The following is a 17,444-nucleotide window of genomic DNA, read 5'->3' as shown; positions in this document are numbered from 1 at the left end:
TGATTTTCTTGTGGCATTCACTTTTCCTGTTGAATTCAGTCTTATTGGGAATATCAATTATAGTGTCTTGCCCTCTCCTGAGAAATGGTTGGGCGTGAGACCCAAGCTGGGAAAATTATACTTTCTTCCTTAATTATGTATCTCGAGTGTGAGAGAGCAGGGATCCTAAAGGAGCTTGGAGGCTAGTTGTGGAGCTATGAGTGGAGTCATACTTCAATCAATTTCCAAACTAAGGTGGTTTCTTGTAGGTGGTGTACCTTAGCAGGGTTTTGAAGGACTCAAACAGAAAGGGGGAATGGGAAGATGTTCAGAAACGGGAGGAAAAGGAAGACGCACAAGCTGATGTAGGGGAAGGGATGGGGGAGTGGATACATGTGTTTGGATGTGAAGAAGTTAGAAACTGGATAGAGCATCTCATTGCATGGCCTGTAATAGATGAATCTTTAAATGTTACAAGAGAAGAAAGAAATTCTCATTGTTGCAATGGGAGAGGCACTCACTTGATTCTGAAATGTAAGAAAAAGTCCATGTGTCTCAGTTTGCTCTTGGTTCCTGAGGGCTTAAAAAAATGAGGAAAAGGACAATTGAAATGATCCAAATAAAGTAAAATCAATAAAACAATGGGTAGAAACCAAAATGGCAGAAAATGAGCCTAACCATATTTAGAGCAACATAGCCAAACAACTTTAGGAATGGGAAAAGGGGCTTTGTACAGTCAGCAGAGGGTAAAAAGCTAGAGAACAATATGTTTGACTTTTTGCCCATAAAATTTTAAATTTAGGTAAAATGAATGCATTCCTGGAATATATTTAACAGAATTGCCTTAAGGAAAAATAGAAAACCTAAATAATTTCATAACACTTAAAAAAATTGAATCAGTTAACAATCTTCCCACAAAGAAAACATCATACCCAGGTGTCTAGTCCCGAAAGGTCCACACGCGGCGGAGGTGACGGGCTCAGAACAGGGAGTGAACAAGGGCTCCGAGGTGACCTGCGGCCGGAGCTCCCCCCCCTCGGGCCTCAGTTTCCCCTCCTGTCGGGGGCGGGGAGAGGGAGCACAGGCTGACCGGTCTCTCGACATCAGCGGGCACAAGTCTTCCCACGGGGCGGGTGGGGCCAGGGGACCTGACGCTCCGAAGCGGCGCCGGCCGGTGGCGCGGTGACCCGAGGCCTCTTTGTCTAGGACACGAGTCCCGAAAGGTCCACACGCGGCGGAGGTGACGGGCTCAGAACAGGGAGTGAACAAGGACTCCGAGGTGACCTGCGGCCGGAGCTCCCCCCTCGGGCCTCAGTTTCCCCTCCTGTCGGGATAAATTTATTTATTTATTATTTTTTTTTTTTATTTATTTTATCGATTTATTATTTTGGCTGCATTGGGTCTTCGTTGCTGCGCACGGGCTTTCTCTAGTTGCGGCGAGCAGGGGCTACTCTTCATTGCGGTGCACGGGCTTCTCATTGTGGTGGCTTCTCTTGTTGCAGAGTACAGGCTCTAGGCGTGCAGTCTTCAGTAGTTGCAGCGTACGGGCTTCGGTAGTTGCAGCACGCAGGCTCAGTAGTTGTGGCTCACGGGCTTAGTTGCTTGTCCTCATGAAGCTTGTGGGAAAATTCCCCCAAAGTGTTGCCCTTTAAAGATATTCCCAAGAGTCTTCATTAGAAGGCCCACCATATAAGGATTAGAATGGAGATTTTTGAACCCCTCCCTTCAGGATGGTAGAACGTAGGGTGACTCTGGTGGACGAGAGAAGGATGTGCTAGGAAAACATCAAGTGTTTTCTATGTTCAGCCAAGTATCCCTAACATCTCTGCTTTTCAGCCAGACTCTATGATGTGAATGGCACGTCCATGAGTTGGGTAGTACACAACCTGCACAACCATATGTGGCAATCCTGCCTACCTACAGTGGAAGATGTATGGAGATGTACTTCAGGGCAAATGTAGCATATGTCCCCCCCACCCCATATACAAGAAACGGAGTAAACGTAAAGTCAGAAATCCACACACACAGAGAGGGGGAGATGCAGGACAGAGAGTACTGGTGGAATTTCAGTCCCTGGTGTTTGTCATCTTGGAAGCCCAGTTCCACCTCTGCCTTTCCTTTTGTTCGGTTACATAAGCTTTCTAAGAATGTAATTCTTTTTTTTAGCATAAGTTAGGTTTCTCTCACCAACACTCCTGGCTAAATGCCCAAGTCTTTTCCTTAACTTATCCTAAATGGCCAGTTATTAAGGTATTCCATCAGTGGGGGTGGGGGTGGGGAGGTTGGCATTGCATGAGGCACTGCGTGCTTATCTCAGATGACTTTCCCATCTACAACACTGGCCTACCTAAATGGAGATTCCAGCAAACAGGGCAGCATGCTGAGGTCTTGAAATAAATGTGTTACGACAACCTTTGCTCTTGGCGTTCAGATAACGGTCCATGATCAGTGGCTTGTCCTTATTTGTCAGTCAGCAACGTGTCTGCAGACGTTAAAAACAAAACAAAACTGCAGTGCACTCTCTGCAAGCTCCAGAAAGGATGGATGTTTCAAGTGGGTCTTTTGCCAGAAGGGAGTGTGTTAGGGACCTACCCAGGCAGGAGTAGGCTGGTGATTAGGTCTGTCTGGACCAAGGCTCTTTCAGGAGTGGACACAGGGGGCTTAAGGAGGCTGTAGGGGGAGGGAGAGCCACCAGCCACTTGGAGCCACTGGTCATCAAGACATAACAGTAGCAGCAAAAAGGGGGCAGGGGCACTGCTGAGCCAATGAACCTTCTATTCATTCATTCATTCAATACATGGTAAATAAGCGCTTCCGCTCTATGGGGCACTGTGCTGGTGGGTGTGTCCAACAGATGTCAACAACAGCCTGATTGGCAGGAAATTGAGAAAAGAACAACAAAAACTACCACCTAAATAATTCCCCAAACAACTGTTCGAATGATTTTTCCCCATAAAGGCACTGGAAAAGCTATACCACTTTTCCAATACTGTTTTTTGTTTTTGTTTTTGTATAATGACTGGAGGCAAAGGGATGAAAGAAAGAAGCCTATTGTATCTGCCTTCCTCCAAGCTTATAGTCTAATAATCCACTAATAGCAAGTAAGTTCTGTCCCATAAATGCAAGCATGGCTTTCAATTGGGAAGTCTAGTAGTTTATCACATTAAGAGGTCAAAAGTATGGTAAATATCACAGAATTTGGAGGAAGACAGATATGATGGATTAAGTTATGTACCCCCAAAAGGTGTTATGTTGTAGTCCTAACACCTGGTACCTGGGAATGTGACCTGATGTGGAAATAGTATTTGCAGATGTAACTAAGATGTAAGTTAAGATGAGGTCATGTTGCAGGAGGAAGGACCATTAATCCAACATGACTGGTGTCCTTATAAGTGAGGAGAAAGACACCCCAGGAGAATGCCAGAGATTGGAGTGACACAGCTGCAGGATTGATGGACACCACCAAGCACTAGGAAAAGGAAGAAGACTCCCACCCAGAGTTTTAGAGGGAGCATGGCCCTGCTGACATGTTGATTTCAGACTTCCAACCTCCAGAATAGTGAGAGAATAAATTTCTGTTTTAAGCCACCCAGTTTGCGGTAATTTCTTATGGCAGCCCTAGGAAACGAATTCAATAGACATACTTGAAATTTTTCTCTACCACGTTTTACACATTAGCAAGCTACTTAATCCTTCTGAACCCCAAGTTTTCAACTTCAAAGTAGATAAAATATGCAAAATGGTGCCACCATGGAAAATAGGATGGTGGTTGCTCAAAAAATTAAAAACAGAATTGCCATAGGATCCAACAATTCCACTTATCCTCGAAACAAATGAACGCAGGGTCTTAAAGGGATATTTGTCCACCCGTGTGCATAGCAGTACTAGTCACGATAGCCAGAAGGTAGAAGCTACTCAAGTGTCCATTGATGGATGAGCGGATAAACAAAATGTGGTCTCCACATACAATGGAATATTATTCAGCCTTAAAAAAGAAGGGAATTCTGACAAATGCTACAACATGGATGAACCTTAATAATATTACGTTAAGTAAAATAAGCCAGTTATAAAAGGACAAATACTACATGATTCCACTTATATGAGGTACCCAGAGTAGTCAGATTCAGAGACAGAAAGTAGAATGGTGGTGGTCAGGGGCTGGGGATAGTGGGGAATAGGGAGTTAGTGTTTAATAGGTACAGCGTTTCAGCTTGAAAGAAGAAAAGAGTTCTGGGGATTGATTGTACAATGCTGGGAATGTACCTGACACTACTGAACTGAGTATTTAAAAATGACTGGGGCTTTGCTCGTGGTGCAGTGGTTAAGAATCCACCTGCCAATGCAGGGGACACGGGTTCGAGCACTGGTCCGGGGAGATCTCACGTGCCGCGGAACAACTAAGCCTGTGCACCACGACTACTGAGCCTGCACTCTAGAGCCCGTGCTCCGCAACAAGAGAAGCCACCGCAATGAGAAGCCTGCGTGCGTACCACAACGAAGAGTAGCCCCTGCTCACCGCAACTAGGGAAAGCCCACATGCAGCAATGAAGACTCAATGCAGCCAAAAATAAAGAAATAAAATAAAAATGATTAAGATGGTAAATTTTATGTTATGTGTACTTTACAATTCAAAAATTTTAAATTAGGTAAAATAATGCATTGAAATACATGAATACCATAAGTGCTTTTTTTTTTAGCTTTTGGCTTATCATCAGCTAGTAATGCACTTTAGCTATCACCGTCATCATCATGATTAACATAATTTGATAAAAATTACTATTCATTCATAACTTTGAGTCTTAAAATTCTAAAAATAGAATATACATCATAAACCATCAGTCAATATCACATGTAATGGTGAAATCATAGAAGAATTCTTCTATTTTTATCCTAGAAGTCCCAGAAAAGTAGTCAGGGATGTCTGCTGCCCTTGGCCAGGACAACCCAAGGTCTTAAGAGTAAAGAATCGATATAGTCTGCTAGCATGGTGAGAGATAATGACCCACAGTCAAATATTGTTACCCCGGAAGGCCCAGGTCTTCAGGCAAGAAAGTTCATGATTCTCAAGCCAGGAAAGCTTAAGTATAATTAGCCACAAACATCTCAGTTATTTAGTTAGCAAAGGAGGTCCAAAGTTGTTGTTCAGGGAAACCCAAGTTAATTAGCTAAGACCATCCAGATTCATTAGTCAAGAAGGTTGTTTTCAAGGATTGTCCACCGCAGATAGAAGGAAAGTCTGATGTCACCGGCCAAGGTTATCAGTCTTTCGCTTGGACTCCGGTCCCCCAGGGCCTAGCCCTGCCTGTTTGGGAAGGGAACGGGCCACCTCTTCTCCTGTCTGTCTGCATGGCAGAGGCCTGAGCCATTTAGACTTTCACTGGGCCAACATTGACCCCCCTCTCCGGAACCAGGGGCCTTCAGCCCAGGACAAAAATGAAGCAGAAGCAGAACTAGTGACAAAGAGGCTGTGGGGGTCAGAGGACCAGCGAGGGGACACAGGGAGGAGGGGATGCTGACACCTCGGTGGGGACTGACCCTGGTGGGGAGACCCTCTGTCTCACCTCAGTGTGTCTGAGCATCCAGTGAGGGCCTGGGGGCTGCTGGAGGCTCCCAAACAGGCCCAGACCCAGGCCATGGGGCAGCAGAGGCCCTGGGTGGCTGGACTGGCCAAAGCTACCAATGGGCCTCAGTCCCAGCCTGCAGGAGCCCAAGCCTATTCCTCCCGAAAGATGCAGTAACAGATAATCAGTAAGACGGCAAGGAGGAAGATGAACAGAATAAGCAAGACCACCAGCATGCTGAGCATTCTTAGTGCAGGGACAGGGCTTGGAGATCCTGCAGGGCTCACCGGGCCAGCTGCTGGCTTCCAGCCTAGACCCTGGGCATCACCTCCTTCGGACAATCTGTCCAGCCAGCCGAGACCCCATCTCCCCATCCCACCCATCTCCAGGCTCCAGGAATCTCTCAGCCACTGTGAGGTCACAAACTCCAAGATGATGGAATGTTGGCCTCCCAGCCACAGCCCAATCCTTTATAAATGTGACCAGTATGCTGAAAGAGGGACTTCTGGTATGTCATCATAAAAACAATTTTTTTTTGCCTGTCTCTTTAAACTTTCTAAGTGGAAGTATCTTTTCACTGTCCCTAGAAAAATATCAGGCAGTCGTCATCAGTCTTCTGATCATTCTTAGGTAACAAGTCTTGTATTACTGAAAATGGGGAACATAGTTTTCATTCAATTATTTTAAATGTCCGTCTCGTATATCAATCGTGTTTTCAATGATCATTGATAGCTCAGACTTCTCTGCTCTCCACCAACTGGCGCCAAGCACAGGGTGGATTGCTGTCTGCTGGGAGGGGATGGGAACCTTCTCCCCTTACTTATCCAAATGTGTTTCTCTTCACCAGGTTTCTGCCCACTCTCCCCAGCCCACCCCCACTCCCAGTACCTGCAGGATCAGGATCAGATGGAATGACGAGTGAGATGGGGGAACATTTCTCTCCAGGCTGGTCATGAAATTAATGCTGAGCATTCTCCCTCAGCCCCTGTTTCAGGGGTTCTTCAGAGACCCCCCTCCTGGGTGCCCTTTGATTGTACCCCCAGTGATGTGAACAGGCCTTCTTCTTGGGGTCCCCTCCCCCTAGCAGGCTCCCTGTAGGGCAGAACCTCTTGGGCAGCAGGTGGACAGTCCTATCCCAGATTTTACACTTGTTGAAGGAGACAATGAACTTTTTTTTTTTTTGCGGTACGCGGACTTCTCACTGTTGTGGCCTCTCCTGTTGCCGAGCACAGGCTCCGGATGCGCAGGCTCAGCGGCCATGGCTCATCGGCCCAGCCACTCCGCGGCATGTGGGATCTTCCCGGATCGGGGCATGAACCCGTGTCCCCTGCATCGGCAGGCGGACTCTCAACCACTGCGCCACCAGGGAAGCCTTATTTATTTATTTTTTTAAATTAAAAAAAAAATTTTTGGCCATACCTCATGTGGCATGTGGGAGCTTAGTTCCCTAACCAGGGATGGAACTTGTGCCCCCTGCAGTGGAAGCATGGAGTCTTAACCACTGGATTGCCAGGGAAGTCCCTAAATTTTTTATCTTTAATTTATTTATTTTTATTGAAGTAGAATTGATTTACAATGTTGTGTTAATTTCTGCTGTACAGCAAAGTGAATCAGTTATGCACATATATACATTGTTTTTTAGTCTTTTCCATTATGGTTTATCCTAGGATATTGAATATAGTTCGCTGTGCTGTGCAGTAGGACCTTGTTGTTTATATGTTCTGTACATTTGGTACCTTTTTAATGTGGCTCCTGGAAGGTTTAAAATTACACATGCGGCCGGCCGGCATTATGTTTCTACTGGAGAATGCTGCCTTAGGCTCTTCAAATACAGCACACTCTCTCTGCCTCATAAATAATCTCACGGTGTCCTCACAGTGACAGAAGCCCTGGGCTTTCTCAGAAATACCAAAGTATAGCAACTACCGCGCTTGGCCATCTGCTCTGTGCTGTGTTCTCGGTGTGCTTGTTTCACTTAATTCTCACAGCAACACTGTTGGGGGAGGGGGGACTAAGACTCTGCCCATTTCCAGAAAAGGAAAACTAAGGCTGGGCAAAGTTAGGTCACTTAGCCAAAGCCACAGGGAGAGTAAGGGCAAGAGCAGGAGGCAGCAGAGGACACTGGGGCTGTGTGCACACCTGACCCCTTTGTCCAGTATCCTCCCAGCCACAGCATCCCATGGCCCCTCCTCATCACAGAGATCCCCAATGTTCTCACAGTGTTAGAATCCCACAGGCTCCTCTCAGGTACAGAAGATGGAGTGTTCTCACCCTCAGAGGCCCCCCCACCCCATTTCCTTCTCCGCTGCATCGGTCAGGCCTGGATTTCCACATTGTGCTGACTTAGTGAAGTGCCAGGAATCTGAAGAGGGGAGACGCTTGCTCGGACACAAGCGTGGGCTGTTTGCACTTCAGAATGTGGACCAAGTTAGTGGCGGGGTTGCCTCAGGTCTGAGAGATACACCCCGCCTAGGATGCAGGCAGTGTTAGTGCTTGTGGGATTAGGGGCCGTGAGCCCCCCTCTCAAGCCTCTCTGCAGTGCCATCGGGAGTATGGGACCTCTGTCTGTCTTCTCTGGCACAATGCAAATCTGACCAGGTCCCCAAAATGCAAATTTGATCAAGTCCCTCTGATTCAAGACTGCTTTTACTTTTAGGATGGCATTTTAGCAAAGCACCTGCCCACCTCTGTAGGCTTATCTCCTTGTCACCCTCATGATCCAGTTTCAGGTCATCTGAACAATATTTTAGTCTGATGATGTGTCCAAATAACTATACGGCCAGAATTCATTCATTTGTTCAGCTGTGCCAGCCACTAAACTCAATACAATGGTCAATCGGATAAGATGCCTATTGTCCACACAATACATGGGTTCTTCAACCTAAATATCCATCAACAGATGAATGGTTAAAGAAGATGTGGTACAGATATACAATGGAATACTACTCAGCCATTAAAAAGAATGAAATAATGCCATTTGCAGCAACATGGATGGACCTGGAGATTGTCATACTAAGTGAAGTATCAGACAAAGACAAATATCATAGGATATTGCTTACGTGTGGAATCTTAAAAAAATGGTCAAACAAACTCATTTACAAAACAGAAACACAGACTTAGAGAACGAATTTATGATTACCAGCAGGAAAGGGTGGCAGGGGAGGTATAGATTGGGAGATTGGGATTGACATGTACACACTGCTATATTTAGAATGGATAACCAACAAGGATCTACTGTATAGCAGGGGTAACTCTGCTCAATACTCTGTAATAACCTAAATGGGAAAAGAATTTGAAAACGAATATATATATATATGTAACTGTATAACTGAATCACTCCGCTGTACACCTGAAGCTAACACAACATTATTAATCAACTACACTTGGATATTAAAAATAAAAAAGAAAGAGCTTTTGCTAATTAAAGCTCCTCATGTGGAAGAGTCACCATTCCTACAAATTAATGACATATCAGTGACAACAAACAGAACACACGCAGAAAAGCAAAACAGGTGAGGGAATGTTATTTTCAAAATTTCAGACTGCTTCTGGAAATTACCAAGTCATCCTGACGCAGAACTCGGGCTCCGATCCACCAGAGGTCGCTGCAGGACCGCGAGCGAGGGATCCGCGCCCGGCGACGCCGCTCTAGGCCGCAGGCCTCGTGTCCGCTGCAGTTCCGCCGCCGCTGAGCGGGTGGAGGAGGTTCCCGGTTCCGGTGGCTTCTGTTTCTCTTGGATCCACGCCATCTCCCAACATCCGCTGACATCCGCACCTTCCCACACTGGCTGCTGTGTTTCCTCCTCTGTCCCGCGCCATCTCTCACGGCGCCCCGGGTGCGTTACTGAGGGGGGCGCTGGGCACGTGGTCTGCTCCGCCCCCTCCCCCCACCCTAAGGGGAAACTGAGGCCCGAGGGGGCGGGGAGGGCCACGTGTCGACTTCTCGGCCCTCGTGTCTTCGACAAAGAGGCTTCGGGTCACCGCGTCACCGGCCGGCGCCGTCTCGGAGCCTCACCCGCCCCGTGGGAAGACTTGTGCCCGCTGATGTTGAGAGACCGGTCGGGTGCCGCGTGGGCCCCAGGTCCCGCAGGAGGTCGTGCAGAGCCCGTGTGAACCTGGCCGGAGAGGCGCCAGAGCCCCTGATTCACTGCCCATCACCTCCGACTCCAGCGTTTCAGGCCCCAAAGCCGCTCGTCGGTTACCGGCCAAATACTCTGGTGAGCGTTAGCCCATTTCCCCCGAATAAGCTTTAAGGGAAAGTGTTGAAACCTCCATTTTCCAAACGGGTGTTTGAGCTTTAAAGTGAGGGCGCCCCAGTCCCTTGGGCAAATGCTGCTCCTGAGGGCCTTGAACTGGGGGCTGTGGCCTTCCTGCCCCGCTGCAGACGGGGTGGTCCCTGGGCTCAGCGGGTTCTGGAACTGTCTTGCAAAGCCTTGTGCAGGAGAGTGGGGCTGGGTTTGGGGGCCAGAAAGGCCTGAGTTCAGGTGCTGACGCAGCCCCTCGTTAGCCGTGGAACCTCGGGTGAGTTACTTCATTCTCCTGAGCTTTCCTTTCCTTCCAGGGGGGAAACAGCAAGCAGTGCGGGAGGGCAGAGGCCTGGTCTGTGTCTTTGAACCCCCAGTGCCTGGCAAGTGGTTAGTAGGTACTTAGTTGGTATTTTGTGGGTGGAGGAGTACTTGAGGCATTTTTACGAGAAGTTGGTCTTCCTGTGGCCTCTGTTGATGAGGGGAGATGGAGTCTTTCCACGGAGTGAGGATAGTGTTGGGGTCCCGGGCTTGGCTGGGCAGCTTTCCCCTGCCTGGGCGGAGCGCCGGCTGCTGACATGGGCTCCTCTGCCTGGCTCTTCTTCTGCCCTTTGTTGTCCCTGCATTCGGAAGTGATTGTGGGCTGGCCGTGCCCTGGTCACTGGTAGTGCCGGCAGAGGCGTTGCTGAAAGTGTTTCCCCGTGTTTGGAGGGTTCACTCCTGTCCCTTCCCAACTCTGGAGCTGTCCCACTCGGCCGTCCTCTCGCCGCGTTTCTATTATTTTACTATTTTAATAATTACTGCACACCGCACGGCTTGCCGGATCTTAGTTCCCTGACCAGGAATTGAATCAAGGCCGTGGCAGTGAAAGCGCACGGAGTCCTAACCACTGGACCTCCAGGGAATTCCCCCCAGCACCTCTTCAGATGTTTCCTGGCACCTGGTGTCTGTTGAGTGCCCTCTGCCTGGCTTGGTGCTGGTTTCTCTGAGGCTTTAAAAAAGGAGAATGGGAGTGGGTCTTGCCACAGCTGTGGTCTTCTGACCCTGGTCTCCAGTCTCAGCAGCCCTGTGTTCTTTTCTGCCTCTGGATTTGAAGTGGTTACAGGCTGCCTGTGTCCTGGTCAGTGGTAATATGGGCCGAGGAAAAGTTGCAAGATTTTCCCCATGTTCAGGGGACCCATACTTGTCCCTTCCATACAGGACAGCCTTCAGTGACTAGCAGTGACCAAGCATGAAGCAGTCTGAGGATGGAGGGAGTCAGGCTGTAGTGCGTTCATTGCCTAAGACCCGAATCCCCCCAACACACACACCGTGTTTTCCTGTCGATGAGCATAATGGTTTCCTGCCAGTTGGGCAGATCACATGATGGCTTCTTGTCCCCTGCGGGAGTGTCACATGGCTGCTGTTGCGTGAGACGTGTCGTCAGGGAGAGCCGGGACTGAGTCCCAGGTAAGTGGTGTCCCGCCCGTTCTCTAGTACTTGAGTTGTGTGCAGGCTGTGAGGCCAGAGATGTTGGGTGCTGAGGTGTGGAGAGTGAGGGTTTAGTGGAGGCTTGGGCCCCCTTCTGCTCCTGAGAGCCTGGATGGAGGCTGCTGTGATGTTGAGAGGATAGAGATTCATATCCAGTGACCAGCCAAGTGCTCTTCTGTGAGCCTGAGCGAGAATTCTGTCAGGTGTTCAATCCTGGTGCCACTTACACACATTCCTTCAGGACCTAAGAGTTCTCAGTATTTCTGCCGTTAGTCTTCTCTTCAGCTCTTGGCAGGGACTGGTGAATAATCGGGTGATTCTGTCATCTTAGGCTGGAAGTCTGGTCAGTGACCTGTCTGCTGGTCTGTTCCTAGGCCAGGCCGCTTCCCAGGATGCTGGCAGTGGCCTCCCTTCTCTGCTGCCTCACTGCCCTTTTCTGCCCCTGCATTCGGAAGTGATCGTGGGCTGCCCGTGCCCTGGTCATTGATAGTGCAGGGAGAGGAGTTGCTGAAAGCCTTTCCCCGTGTTTGGAGGGTTCATTCCTGTCCCTTGCAAACTCTGGAGCTTTCGTACATGTCTTTCTTCCCACTGATTTGTGTTGCTTCCTGGTCCCTGGCGCTGTGTGCTCACTGAGTGCCCCTTTTCCCAAACAGGGCCCTGCCTTAGCAGTTCACAGGCTGGCAGTGGAGGGCTCCCCTCTGGACGTTTTCTCTGATTCCCCATCGCACCCCTTCCTCATCCCGCATCCTCAGCCCCGCCCCTCAGTGCTGATCGCACCTAGAAAGTGTTGATTTGCTGATCGGGGCCCTTATGCTGTAATCTTGAGGGCAGCGCCTCCTTGTTTTGCGTTGCATCTGGTGCCTGATGCACAGCACCTAGACCAAAAAAAAACCCCAAAGAGGTGGAGATGACCCATCTGTTGTGAGGCGACAGGGCTCCTCCCATTGCAGAGTGTCAGGGAACTAAGCCCTCCAGCAAGCCAGCCTGCCGGGTCAGCCTCCTTTTCTCCACTGGAATTGTTTCTGTAATGAAAGGTAGACTTACTATGATCTAGGTAGACTTGCTGGTCATGAGCAGGGCCTGTGGTCCGCTGTGGGTGATTTTCTAGTGACCGACCTGGACAAAGCCCAGTATAGTTGAGGATGCATATGTAAGTCGCTCTTATACTACGTAGCAGGCACGGGGCCCTCCCCCCACCTGTTACCCCTCCCGGTCCATTCCAGTCATTGCCAGGCAGCCACAGCCTGCAGACCGGTTAGCAGCAAATTGATCACAGTTGGCACATAGGGTAACGTAGGTATTATTCCTGTCAGAGATGACCTGCAGACCCCCTCCTAGGTTTAAATCATCCTTGTTCCTGAGACCGTGGTGTGGCCGTTCAGGTACTGCAGTAACAGCCTGCCTTCGTGGGTGCTAGAGACTGTCAGCTGCTGTGCCAAGTGTTCTGTGCGTCCCCCAGGGCCTGCTGTGAGTGCCCGTTCACCGATTTTCCTTTGCAGCTGGGTCTGTGTGCACAGAGGCTCCACGGGAGGCATCATCTTCGTGTCAGCCAGGCGCTAGGCCCTGGGGGCCCAGGTAAGGCTTTTGGACCTTCCTCTGGAATGTTGTGTTTTTTGTAAAGTCACGTGTGTGTTTTCTGGGGCTTGGGTGATCGTGTAAGGGGAAGTGCGGTGACAGTAGCATCTTGCTGTGGGGCAGTCCCCCACATGCCTAGGGGAGGGCCCTAGAAACCTGCTTGAGTGAAGGGCTCCCCGGGGCATCTCCCTTCTGAGCCCTGGGGTGTCAGTGCAAGTACCGTTGTGATGGAGACTGGTCCCGCCTCTCAACCTGTCTAGTGCTGTGACCCCATCTCAGACTCCACATCTTCATCTGAAGAGCAAAGCTGGGATAGCAGCAAAAGTTCTAAAAAATTTTTCATGGTGTTGCCATGACCGCATGATCCTGATCTTTTCAGCCCGAAAGCATTTGCAGTTTTTTATGCTGGAAGTGTCTTGACTCCCCCTGGCAGAGAGGTTTTGTGGGGTCTTGGCAGGACACGACAGAAACTGCTGGGACCCGGCTAGGCTGGGCTGCTCTCCCTGACCCAGGCCCCTGGCTCCAGCCTCCCGTCCTTCCTGGCTCTTTCTGCCCTTTTCTGTTCCTGCATCGAAAGTGATCGTGGTCTGCCCGTGCCCTGGTCACTGATAGTGCAGGGACAGGAGTCGCTGAAAGACCTTTCCCTGTGTTTGGAGGGCCCAGTTGTCCCTTCCAAACCCTGGAGCTTTCACACACTAGCTTTTTGGTCCTGCCATTTCCTTCAGAGCACGGGCCTTTGCCGGCCCACATGTGATATGGTGACCGGGCTGGGCCCCGGACTTGTGGAGGTTCACTTTGTCTTTGAAGTAAAGGAGCCTCTGGACAGAAACCAGTCCATACATTTGTATTTGGACCTCACACTGGAATAAGTTCAGATAATGCTGAAGGGCACATGGGAGAACTGTAAATCGTGGGTTCTGTTCTATGAACTTAACAGGAATGGATGACAACCCATAATACATTATTCAAGGCAGCCCATGACCGACATGCTTGTTTGTGTGTTGACTTTGCTCCTTTACTCTTGGTTTTTTTCCCTTTACTGTTTCTTTTTTTTCTTTCTTTTTTTTTTTTCTTGCTGTACGCGGGCCTCTCACTGTTGTGGCCTCTTCCCGTTGCTGAGCACAGGCTCCGGATGTGCAGGCTCAGCAGCCATGGCTCATGGGCCCAGCCGCTCTGCAGCATGTGGGATCTTCCTGGACCGGGGCATGAACCTGCGTCCCCTGCATCGGCAGGCGGACTCTCAACCGCTGCGCCACCAGGGGAGCCCCCCTTTACTGTTTCTTGAGCACAATGTGTATTGCTTCTCCAGGAGCAGCCAGTAGTGTCGAAAGAAAAATAAAGGTGGGCCAGATGTAGGAGCAAAGAGGGGTTCTGCCAATTCTGAATCATTCAGAAAGCTTCCATTTGTCGTGGTCTGCCAGAAGCCCTAGGAGTTCTCTTGTCAGTCTGATGAGAGAAGAGTGCCTTGACTCACCAACCTCTTTGTCGCCCCTGCTTTTAATCTGTGCTTTGGTGGGTTCTCTTTTAAAAAGGGTGACCCCAGGTGTTCACTAGAGAAGAAATTCCAGGCCTGTGGATCTGTGAGTCTGTGTCTGTAGACTCAAGGCTTGCTTTCTGGTTCATGTTAGGATGTGGTGCGGCAGGAGGACTCTCCCGCCGTGTAGTCAGCCGTCAGCAGGGGGCTGCCCTTCTGCCTTTCTGTGCTGCAGATGTGTTGGGTGGAGGCCGCAACCCTGCCCCGGCGCCTTCACTTATTAGACTCTGCAGGCAACGTGGTGCTCCCAAGAGGGATGTCTGGCTCCCAGACAACAGGTGAGGTCAGGTCCCACTCACCCCCCACTTTTGGCCTGAGGGCTCCTTTTCTTCCATCTACATTTGAGTTTCTCCTGTTTGATCCTGTTTTGCCAGATGTTTTTGTTCGCATCTCATGATGATGTGAAGGTAGTGAGACTAATATTTGTGAACCACCTGGTCCTCAGTAGCCGTCTAACAAATCTGAGACTTCCCTTGTCTTTCAAACCTGCCCTCTGCCCCTTTGCATCAGAGGCTTGTCCTGTCCCACAGCCTAGTCCCTGGTCCTGGGGCTCCTCAGCCAGCCTGGAGCATTTAATGGCTGGTGATGACCATTTTGAAAAGACTTTATCTACCCCCCATCCCCCCCCCCATCCCAGACCTGACACTTTAAACCTCTGGGTGCAAAGTCCCACACGTTGAGTTGGGGGTCACTTGTGTAGTGTCCTCAAGCGTTAATGATATTTTCTCATTATTCCTTCAAATGGGCCTGGCAGTCTTGATTTTCACTCATCTGGGCACCTAATGAGTCTTTCTGGAAGTTTCTCTTTCATTTGCCTTTCTTGGGTGGGCATATTAAGTGGGTCTTTGCAGAATAGGATGACAGCTACTGGGGCCTTGGGATGGACTGGGCAGAGAAGTAATGACAGTGGTGGGAGAACTGCTGAGGACGATGGTCCATCCTTTGATCAAGATGCAGTGGGAACTTGGTGTCAAAGTCTCTGACAGTGAGCTCAGACTGAGCTCTGGTGTATCTGGCCAGTTGCCTTGATCGGGAACTGTTTGAAAGAAAATTGTTTACTCTAAAAACTGAACCTTTGAGGTGTTTTCCTTTGTTATCCCGTCTATTCTGGTGATATCTAAGGTCAGTTTTTTTTGTTTGTTTGTTTTTAATATTTATTTATTTGGCTGTGCTGGGTCTTAGTTGGCGGCATGTGGGATCTAGTTCCCTGACCAGGGATCAAACCCGGGCCCTCTGCATTGGGGAGCGTGGAGTCTTAGCCTCTGGACCACCAGGGAAGTCCTATTCTGGTGATACCTAGTAGGGCCTAGTCTATTGGGACCCTCTCAGTGATGTTACTTGGGGAGAAGATGGTGCTGCAGATTAAATGCTTGTATGGTTCTTCTCCCTCCTAGGTCAGCGTTTGATCTGGAGATCGTTGAGGAAGTCCCAGGGCCATGAGTCAGTGACTTTGGGGTGACTTGGGATCTGGCATTGCTGGTATTTCTCCCCAAGGTGAGTTAATGCCACGGGCTGGGAATCCACCGCCAGAGGGTTGGCTGGTTTGAGTTTATGCAAATGGGAACTCCCAGCCGTTGGTCTCGTCTGTCCTTTCTTGTAGATTCCTTTTGTTCGTGGACACCAGCGGGGCAGAGAGTGGAGAGTGCGGTCCACACATGAAGAGCTCCCCGCCGCCTGCTCAAGAGTGTCATGGGAGAACTGTTCACTCAGCACGAGAAATCAGGGCAAAGCGCTGGGACTGGGGATTGGGGCCTCCTTCAGCTGGCTCTGAGTCCCGACAGCAGTGCCCTTGGGCGCCATGGACAGGAAGGCCGGTCCCCGTCCCTCTGCCATGCCTGCGTGACTTCAGTGACCAAGAGTTTTTCTCTTGAGTTGGCAGCGGCTCATCATCATCACTTTTCTCTCCACCCATCCATTCAATAAACCGTATGCACCCACCCCACCTGCGTTTTAAGTCAGTAACAAGCCACATGCCTGCGAGGCTGGGCAGGGAGAAAGTGGGTCACAGGCCAAATCCTGTTTCCACTCTGAGCCTTTCCGTCCTGCTCCTGAGGCTTGGCACGTGGGCTGTTGTTTGAGGTGTTCTGTTAGGACAGGGGTGAACAAACGCTGGTGGTTGGCTCAGGTTAGGACCTGTGAGAGTTGAGGGTGTCGAGGAACAGTCAGGCCAGGGCTTGGGAAGGGTGATGGGGACCGGAGTGAGACAGGTGCTGATGTCATTGGGGAAGCTGTGGGTGCCTGGCTCGTGAGTACATACCTGCTTGTGTGACCAACTGACCTAGTTTGCCTGGAATTGAGGGCTTTCTCAGACATGGGACTTTTATTGCCAAAACCTGGGAAGTCCTGGGCAAACTGGAACGAGTTGGTCAACTTATCTGGGTGTAAAATACATGGTGTAAACTTGAGAGGACAGGTTACTGAGTAAAGGTGAGAATGGTGAACGTGGAGCTGCCATTGGTGGACTCAGTCTTTTGGAGGTGATTGGGGTAAAATCAACAGTTGCACTGAGGACATGTATGTGAACTTTTTAATCTCCATTTTATAGATGGAGGCGTCTACGTGAGGAGGTATGACCCACAGGCTGTGATGAAAGGCTCTACTTAATTGTCCAGTTTCTGCATTTGGAATTGAAACCACCTTGGCTAAGCTGAGGCAGGATTCAGGCTATCGGGCCTGCCTGGTGGCTTTGACACCCTGAAGGTCTGGGGCAGGCATTCTTCGTGGCTGAGACGTTCTGCCCTGCTAGCCATTCTTCATGGCTGAAATGTTCTGCCCTGCTGGCCATTCTTCATGGCTGAAATGTTCTGCCCTGCTGGCCAGTTCCTGGTAGAGGCATCCAGAAGCGGGCAGTCCTTTTTCTGTCTCACTCCAAGGACTGTCCTCTGACTTCTGTTTGCCACCTTTATTCAGCTGGTTGTAGCTGCCTGGAAAGATGCCAAGAGAAGGAGTCTGGTTCCACTGGAGATAGCTGTGACTGAGCGTGATGTTTGCTGCCATGCGGGAACAGCAGCAGCGGGACACAGGCCAGTCCTGAACAAGTGTTCCTGGGGACACCGGGCACTGGTCATCATGCTAGCCCTG

The 17,444-nt window shown here is 49.8% G+C and overlaps 3 non-coding genes across 3 annotated transcripts; all 3 read left to right on the top strand.

The window, feature by feature from the left end:
* The first annotated feature begins 10,402 nt into the window (after positions 1–10,402).
* Positions 10,403–10,536, top strand: LOC112398620 (small nucleolar RNA SNORA71). The gene has a single exon (XR_003003027.1). It is a non-coding gene; the product is annotated as a small nucleolar RNA SNORA71 (small nucleolar RNA).
* A 1,158-nt stretch (positions 10,537–11,694) lies between these two features.
* On the top strand, positions 11,695–11,828 carry LOC112398634 (small nucleolar RNA SNORA71). The gene has a single exon (XR_003003041.1). It is a non-coding gene; the product is annotated as a small nucleolar RNA SNORA71 (small nucleolar RNA).
* Positions 11,829–13,392: 1,564 nt separating this feature from the next.
* On the top strand, positions 13,393–13,524 carry LOC112398619 (small nucleolar RNA SNORA71). The gene has a single exon (XR_003003026.1). It is a non-coding gene; the product is annotated as a small nucleolar RNA SNORA71 (small nucleolar RNA).
* Positions 13,525–17,444: the final 3,920 nt, after the last annotated feature.

The sequence above is a fragment of the Neophocaena asiaeorientalis genome, unplaced genomic scaffold (assembly GCF_003031525.2).
Source record: "Neophocaena asiaeorientalis asiaeorientalis breed wild unplaced genomic scaffold, Neophocaena_asiaeorientalis_V1.1 scaffold82, whole genome shotgun sequence".
Lineage (NCBI taxonomy): Eukaryota > Metazoa > Chordata > Mammalia > Artiodactyla > Phocoenidae > Neophocaena > Neophocaena asiaeorientalis.
The sequence above is the reverse complement of the archived record's forward strand: the minus strand, read 5'-3'. Positions and strand labels throughout refer to the sequence as shown.